This window comes from Corvus brachyrhynchos, unplaced genomic scaffold (genome assembly GCF_000691975.1).
Source record: "Corvus brachyrhynchos isolate BGI_N302 unplaced genomic scaffold, ASM69197v1 scaffold59, whole genome shotgun sequence".
NCBI classification, from domain to species: domain Eukaryota; kingdom Metazoa; phylum Chordata; class Aves; order Passeriformes; family Corvidae; genus Corvus; species Corvus brachyrhynchos.
Window position 1 is genome coordinate 2,006,334 of NW_008246054.1, and position 7,783 is coordinate 2,014,116.

Below are 7,783 nucleotides of genomic sequence, written 5' to 3' on the forward strand. Positions count from 1 at the left end.
GCCGCCGGCACACGGGAGAGCTCCGTTACCTGCTCGAAACCCCCCGGATTCGCGGCCATGGCCGGCACAGCCGGGCTCAGGTGTTTCAGCTACATGGACGGAGCTCCATAAAGCTCGTCCGAACACCGCCTGTGGGCTCGGGGCTACAGGCACCACCTTAGAGAAGAAAGAGACGCTCGTTCCTTCTTCTCCGCCGAACCTCCTCCCTCACGGAACATAAGTCACGGCTCCTGGAGAGCTCCACAGCAAAGCCAGCACTAAACGTTTTAATAGCAAAGCTTCTAATGTGTTATTTGCTTATTGTTAGGAGTTAATGTTCTACATAATCTGAACATTACATTTAATCTCTCCGCTAAATAAGGCAATAAAAGTATAATACTACTGTGCTGGCCAGCATCTACAGCGCATGAGAATGGTCCGAGAGGGTCAAGCACTTTGGCCAGAGAAAGTGGGGGGCCATTTTAAAGAGAAACCAGGATTTTGGGGTGAAGCCTGAAGGCGTGTTCCTTTTAGGGACCATCACACTAAAGAAACAGATCAGCTCTACATAAACAGCTCAGCAATCCCCGCAGAACCTGAGGTTCTGCACACACCGCTTCCCTTCCCCAGCCCCAGCAAAGGGGCAAGGTATTCACGGATCAAGCACAGATTCTGACACGCGTAAGGAAGGAAACGTGAGAGTACCAGAGCAGCATCCCAGCCATGCCCACAGTGCACCCCCTGCTCCAGGCAGGAGCCTCAGGAGTTCCTCCACTCAACATACAGGAATGGATCCTTAGCAGCTCCCTTTTATAAATGAATACCTTTAATATGTCTTGCAGGGAGATAATCACAGTCTAACTTCTATGTAGCCTGTCATTTGTTCATGCCATTTAAACACTCCTTCCCCACCTCGGATATTCATGGCTCACATTATGTCTTTCTCAAGCTGCAAAATCTCCCCGGGCACTCTGTGTGCCTCTTGTTATGGTAGTGACTTTCCTGTTCGTAAGTGCACCAAGAATTTCAAACATCTAGATAACCAAAGGTGTTTCACATTTATTAAGTGCCACTTCACTTACAAACGAGGTATGTAACATGCATTCATGTGAACTGAATATTTCTCCGGGAGCTATTTGCATGACTGAAATAGCAGGAGGTATAAAACACAGGCCATCGCATTGTACACTTTGTCATCCTGCACAAAGACAACGTGTGAGTTAACAAAGGCCTTTTCAAACGGGTTCTGTCCCTGAGAAATACCTTTAGAGAATTTTATAGTATAGAGAAACACGGCTGTGAAAAGCAAATTTGAGGATTTGCATTATCTAGAGCATTGTTAAGGTATTTCCCTCAGTACTCAGACCTTAGCCAGCCTCCTACTCATCGTATCAACGTGCTATCAGCCCCATACTCATCCTATCAACTCAGTATCAGCCTCACACTCATCATACCAACTCTCCATGCTCTTGTTTGCTCTGACTGGACCAGGCTCTGGTTGCCTGCTATGGACACAGGCCAATATTTGCTGTGAGAGGAAAATCCAAAATACACGACTGGCCAAGCCCCTGATATTGCCCTAAACTACTCTGGTGAGAAGGTTTTGGCCCAGGAGCAAGAGATTGGAGTTCCTTAATCCCTGCCAGCCCACCCACAAATATGTCCTCATTTTATCAAGCCACTTCTTCAATCCAAGAATAGCTTTGAACTCTGGACAGGGAATTGATAAGGAACAACCCAAATGCCTTCTGCAGCCAATGGTGACATTTTTCTTCCTCTATCATGTATTCCACATCTCCACAACTCTTCCATGATCCATGCAGGATTTGGAAATTAGAATTTAGGGTTGCAGCAAGACATTACTCTCCTTCTGTTTCCCATTGTTTTTCCATTTGTTGCCACCAGAAGGAGATCACACTGAGCCATTTTCCGTTTTCATTGCCAGCTTCCTTGGGAGAATGAGATGTCAGAGATTTTAATGCTGATAAATTATGCTGCTATAGCAATACTTTGCACCTCCATAGTGCACACCAGAGATCAGAAAGTCTAATGTGTGAATTAATACCTTCTGTAATTTTCAGATGGGGTAAGAAGAAAAGACAGAAATTTGTCTGTGAAAATACAAGAGAGAGATTCTGACCTGGGGTGTGACCACCAAGCTTTCCTAGTGAGATCATAAGGACATGATCCATTTCTTCTTCACTTATGACTTTAAATAACATTTGATTCTCATCTCCAGACAAACAGGGCTAATCCCACCCTCGGAGCACTGCCTGCTCCTCTAGCTGAGCTGCATTCTTGTCAGTTCCAGCAATTAAAGCACTGCCCTTTGCATGCATGTTCTTTATACACTTTTAAGTTTATACTGAGAACTGTCTAGGGCAGAATTGTGTCTTCCTGTGTGTGGGCAGCATTCACCACCAGTAAAAATATCTTAGCAAAGATTAAACTAGTAACTGAGAAAGGTTTCATTCAGAAGTTAATAGTCTCTATGAAAGGACAAAAAATAGAAATCTGCAGAGCCCAAGAATCCCTTCAGACAGAGTAAATGATGAAATATCTTTTACAATGGAAGCAGAGGTACTAGCTATACAAATTCATCCCTGCACAGCCTAAACTCTGAGCAAGAAGAGATCCTTTAGGGTCTTTAGAGACAATCCCTCTGGTCAAGAGTATGGCCCCATGCAATCCATGAAAGCCCACAGAGCAATGTGACGCAGAATTCATCAAATCTGGCAAGAAAAAGGGATGAACCATGGAATCACATAGTGGTTTGGGTTGGGAGGACCTTCAACAGCATCCAGTTCCACCCCCTGCCATGGGAAGGGACACCTTCCACCATCCCAGGCTGCTCCAAGCCTCATCCAGCCTGGTCTTGGACACTGCCAGGGATCCAGGGGCAGCCACAGCTTCTCTGGGAACACACAGAGCTCCCACTGAGCACTGATTTCACTTTTCAAGTGCAAGGGCATTGCTTTTCTTGCTTTGTTTCTGCTGCTTTGCCTCTGACATCTCCAAGCTCGGAGTACAATCGCTCTAATCACAAGAGCTGACTGGAGTCATAATAAGACACAAAGAACGAAGACAAAAGAAAACAAAACAGATCCTTTTGAGGAATGGCTTAATCACAACCACAGCAACTTCAGCTAAAACAGGATGGCACAATTCAAAACAGCACAATTAAATCTGCTGTGATTTGGGCTCTTTTCTTACATGTTTGACAAACCCAAAATCCAACGCCATCATCTCACTGCAGACAGAGAAAGGGTGCGACTCTCATTTAAATTTTTCTTCCTTATCAAATTTCATTTTCTTCCTTATCAAATTTCATTTTCAATTACTCTAGAACCTGGAAATTATTTTATATTATATTATATTATATTATATTATATTATTTGGATATTTTTGGTATTATAATACTTCTAAAGCATATGTGCAAACCCATCACCACCATATGCCTTTGAGATGCAGGAACTGTAGAATTCCACACACCCTGGGGCAACAAGAAAAAAACTAGAAAGAAGAGAGAAAAAGGGAGGGGGACAAAACTGAGCAGAGTGTTAATGACAGCAAAATCTGGAGCTCCTGTTTTATTAAACATAAAGTAATGATGCAAGTCTTGTGTCTGGAGCTGACTCCCACACCAATAATGTTCACTCACAGTGAACCCACACGATAAAGTTATAAAGGTAAAAACTCGGCACCATGGAAACACAATAGAGATAAAACTTAAAAAATGATATATCAATAAATCAGGCTGGATGCATCACAAGCAGCTTTATTTGGAACAGTCCTGGCAGCTCTCTGTATTCTCTAAGCCAGGAAAACAGGGAGAGGGCTGGGCAGACCTGGGGCACTGGGAGGGCACTGGTCAGACAGGAGCACAGACACAACCCCAGCTGCTGCTCTCGTCCCAAACCCACACAGAACAGCCCCTACAAAGGCAGACCACAGGAACTACTGAACAGATGGGGTTATTCTTAAAGTTCTTCCACATCTTTTTGTCTTAGTTCAAGCAAATCTCAACTCCAGGGGACATGAGAGGACATCAGAAATTTTTTCACTACTCATAATAAGGAAACTGCTATAAATATTTGCTCTGAGTACAAACGTGTCATGCAGCCTTTCATCCCAGGTCTCCATGTGTTCTGCTCTGTCAGGGATAAGGTATAAAACTGGGAGTAAATCTTTTCTACCAGACCCATCCTTATTCTGCGCTTTAGAATTTTTTATTTTTGATATTAAACTTAATTTAATTCTGGAATTAGTTTGGGGGTTTTTTTTTTGCTCCTGCACAGCACGTGGAAATACCCTCTTACTGAGGCTCCACTGAATGGATAATTAATATTTGTATTTGTGAAACAAGTAGAGCTGTGCCAAAACTAAGTATCCTTTTATAGCCATTAATGTTCCAAACGTGAGTTTTCCCATTTCTACAATTACCAACGTTAGTCTTAGCTTTCAAAATAAAAGAGAAACCTTTTTGGGGGAGCATCTGATGCTGCTTGTTACTAGGTAAAGACATCTAAGTGCACATTTTTACCCTTCTCTCTGTACAACACGACTGCACTGAGCTACCCCAAGAATGCAGAGGCCAAAACAACACTGAGGGTGAGTTTAGGCACCATTTGTGTCCCTTGGAAGCCCAAGAACAGAAATAATCCCCCAAGTGGTCCCTGGCACTGAAGCAGGGCAGGAAGGGAATTTCTGTACAACACTGACCTTTATGGATCAAATATTTTTCATTTGTTCAGTGTTAGAGGCACAGGGCTGGAAGTGTCTGTAGCCCCTCAAACACTTCATATATCATTTATTTCTGTCAGCTCTTTTGATTTGAACTTTGGAGTTGTAAGTTGCTTTGCTATCCTGCAGCTCTGCTCCTGTCAGGTGTGATGAAGGGCTCTGTTCAGGTGACTGAGCACATGGCCCCTATGGAATTCCCTTCCCCAAAAAGTGCATTTCCAGAGTGCAGGAGGCCTGCACAGGGGCTGTTTTGAACTTGGGCACATGGGAGGCAAGAGAGCGGCAACCTTGAGACTGAACAACCCTCAAACTTATGAGAAACCTGCAGGAACCTTAGGAAATTACAGTTTTGGAAGTTTATCAACCAGCACCCCCAAATTTTGTTTACATGGCAAACCCCAGCTTGCTGTGATTGTGAAGATTTGCCCAGTGCAATCCCAGGGAAAGGGAAAAGGAGAGCAACAGTCTCCCAAAGTCTGCAGAGCAGGAGAGATGTGAACTTCAATGGAAAACCAAAAGAGTTTATTTATTCTCTCTGGACCTAGAAATGCCCCCACAGATTAACGTGTGTTCTCCTTCTGAACCTGTGACTTTGTTCAAGTGGGTGCAAAGTCCCTCAGTGTCTCTTTCTCCATTTAATTTGATGAATCTCAGGACTGTTCCCTGTCACCCTGTGAGCCCCTAGAGGCAGAAGCAGAGCAGAGAATCATGGAATTAAGGCTGGAAAAAACCTTTAATATCACCAAGTCCAGCTGCCAATCCAGCACCACCACCCTGTTCACCACTAAACCGTGTCCCCAGGTGCCACATCCACTTCCAGGGATGGTGACTCTACCACTGCCCTGGGCAGCCTGTTCCAACACTGGACAACCCTCTCCTTGAAGAAATCTTTCCTAATATCTCATCTAAACCTCCCCTGATGTCTCACTAAGAGCAAGGAACGACCACTTGCTCTGACTGATGCTACCCTAAAACATTCTTCTAAAGGGATAAGGAAAGCCCCTCTGAGGCAGAAGTGTCTTGGAATTAGGTTAATCCCAAAGGAATGACAAAATGGCTGCAAACCCATTGCATGGCCAGTGATAACTGGCAATAAAAACTCCAATCCTGCTGCTCCACACGCTGTGGTCAGACTCGTGCTCTGGCATCAGGAGTTAAAGGATAAACATGGAGATCCAGCACTTAGGATCATGAGAGGGGACGTCTGGGAGCCAGGCCATAAAGCAGCCCTGGAATGTGAGAAGCAGCTCGTGTTGTCAGTGCTGCTTAGCAACACTGCCCTGCCACGGCCAGAGATTAATCAGATCTGCAGTGTCATTGCAAACACTCAGCTGAGCCCATCTGAAAAATCAGATGAAGATGCACTGATGTCCCCCAGGTCACCCAGGGGACAGTGTGGGTCTGGCCAGGTCAGGAAAGCTGGAATTACGTCAAACGAGAGGCACTGAGGGTTAATTATGAATATGGCAAATCTCACCCATGTGAGTATCAGCAAAGCACAGAGAAGCAGCAGTAACAGAACACATTAACACACAACATCTCATCCCTTTCCCACCTCTGGCCAATAAAGGATTGCTGCTTGAGCTTGATTTTTGTAAAGATTTTACCTATCTTGTTGAAACTGCCTTGGTCACGGGGTCTTCTCCCACTGCCCTGGAGAAAGAATTCCATGCACTGACAGCTTTCAGCTCAGGACATTCTCCCTGATATTTTCAGCCAAATGCTTCTTTGCAGAATTTCACTCTGTTCCTTTCCTGTTCTTTTCTACCAGGGAAAGATCCCCTTCGCAGCCTTTGGTAGAGTAACAGAAACCTTGGGAAGTCTGGGTCAGTATTCTCCAATTAGCACTGATGACTTCCATGGAACATGGACAGGGGACAGGTGGGACATTAATAAAGGATGAAGGAATGCAAGTGTCAGGAAGAATCGAGAAGACAACCACACTTCAACAGTTGTCGTTATTCAGGGATCACCTGGTTCTTCCATTTGGATTCTTTTGTTCTCCTATTAAAACAAACCCACACTACTCTGGATTATTTGTTCCCAGCTCCGTAATTATCATACTGTCAACATTTCATATCCCAACAAGACAGATAAATCTTCCTTGGGAAGGTAGGAGAAGGGTAATTGAGCAATCAGGGATGAATGATGTGGAAACAGAGACGGGGCAGAATGCAAGAAACCTTGAAGAGCAAACCCAGTGATTCACCCAAAGAGAGCAGGACTGGAGACAGCCTGACCCAGGGAAGCCAAGCAAGGGTGGCACCTGCAGGAGGATTTCAGTGGAATGGAGCAGTTTCCTCATTTAACAACAGTCACTCAACCGAGATGACAAACTGCTGTATCCAAAGCTCCAAAACATCCTGATCCAGGTCACTTGGGCTTTTGCCAAGGGCTAAGGAGCCCAGGAGCTTTCAAGAGCTGCACTTTGGAACTGTTTCTGCGGGGCAGCACTTCAGCTCCAGTGGGTCACTGACCACCGGAGCTCAGTACAATTACACCAGATACAAAACCTGTCTAGGAATAGCTGGCATCAACCACTGTGCCCTTCTATTTCAGGAAAAAAATGTATTTTTTTCATATAAAGCAGATTAATTTAATTCTTTTGGAATCTCAGAAATGAGAATATGCCTTTTAAAAGCCAGTCCCCAGGCAGATCCATGCTTCAACAAGCTTACTGTCCAAGGAGGGAGAATCGAGGGCACGCTCGTGGAGGTGGGAGAGCAGGTAGGAAATGCTGTGAGAATGGAAGCTTTTGGCAGGTCACAGAGGGAGGAGGGTGAAGGCAGAGCTGTCCAAGTGATTTGCTGCACTGACTATCCACAGATAAGCTGCAAAGCCAGGATTACTTCTCAAGTGCTCATTCCTATGCCAGCCCTCCAACCACCCAAATACATTGCTCCTGCTAAAACAGGTATCAGAGCTCTCCAAGATGAGCAATAAACATACAGGGGAGAGGAGAAAACCATCTCCATAAATCTCCTTACATTACTGTTCTCTTTTAAAGTCCACCTTTGGATATGATGCAGAGTAAACTGGATCATGAGTGTGTTTTATCCCT

General features: G+C 44.7%; 1 protein-coding gene across 1 annotated transcript in view; it reads right to left on the minus strand.

The window, feature by feature from the left end:
* Window positions 1-7,783, minus strand: part of DAB2IP (DAB2 interacting protein) — a 138,154-nt gene that overhangs the window by 100,316 nt on the left and 30,055 nt on the right. The window lies entirely within an intron of this gene.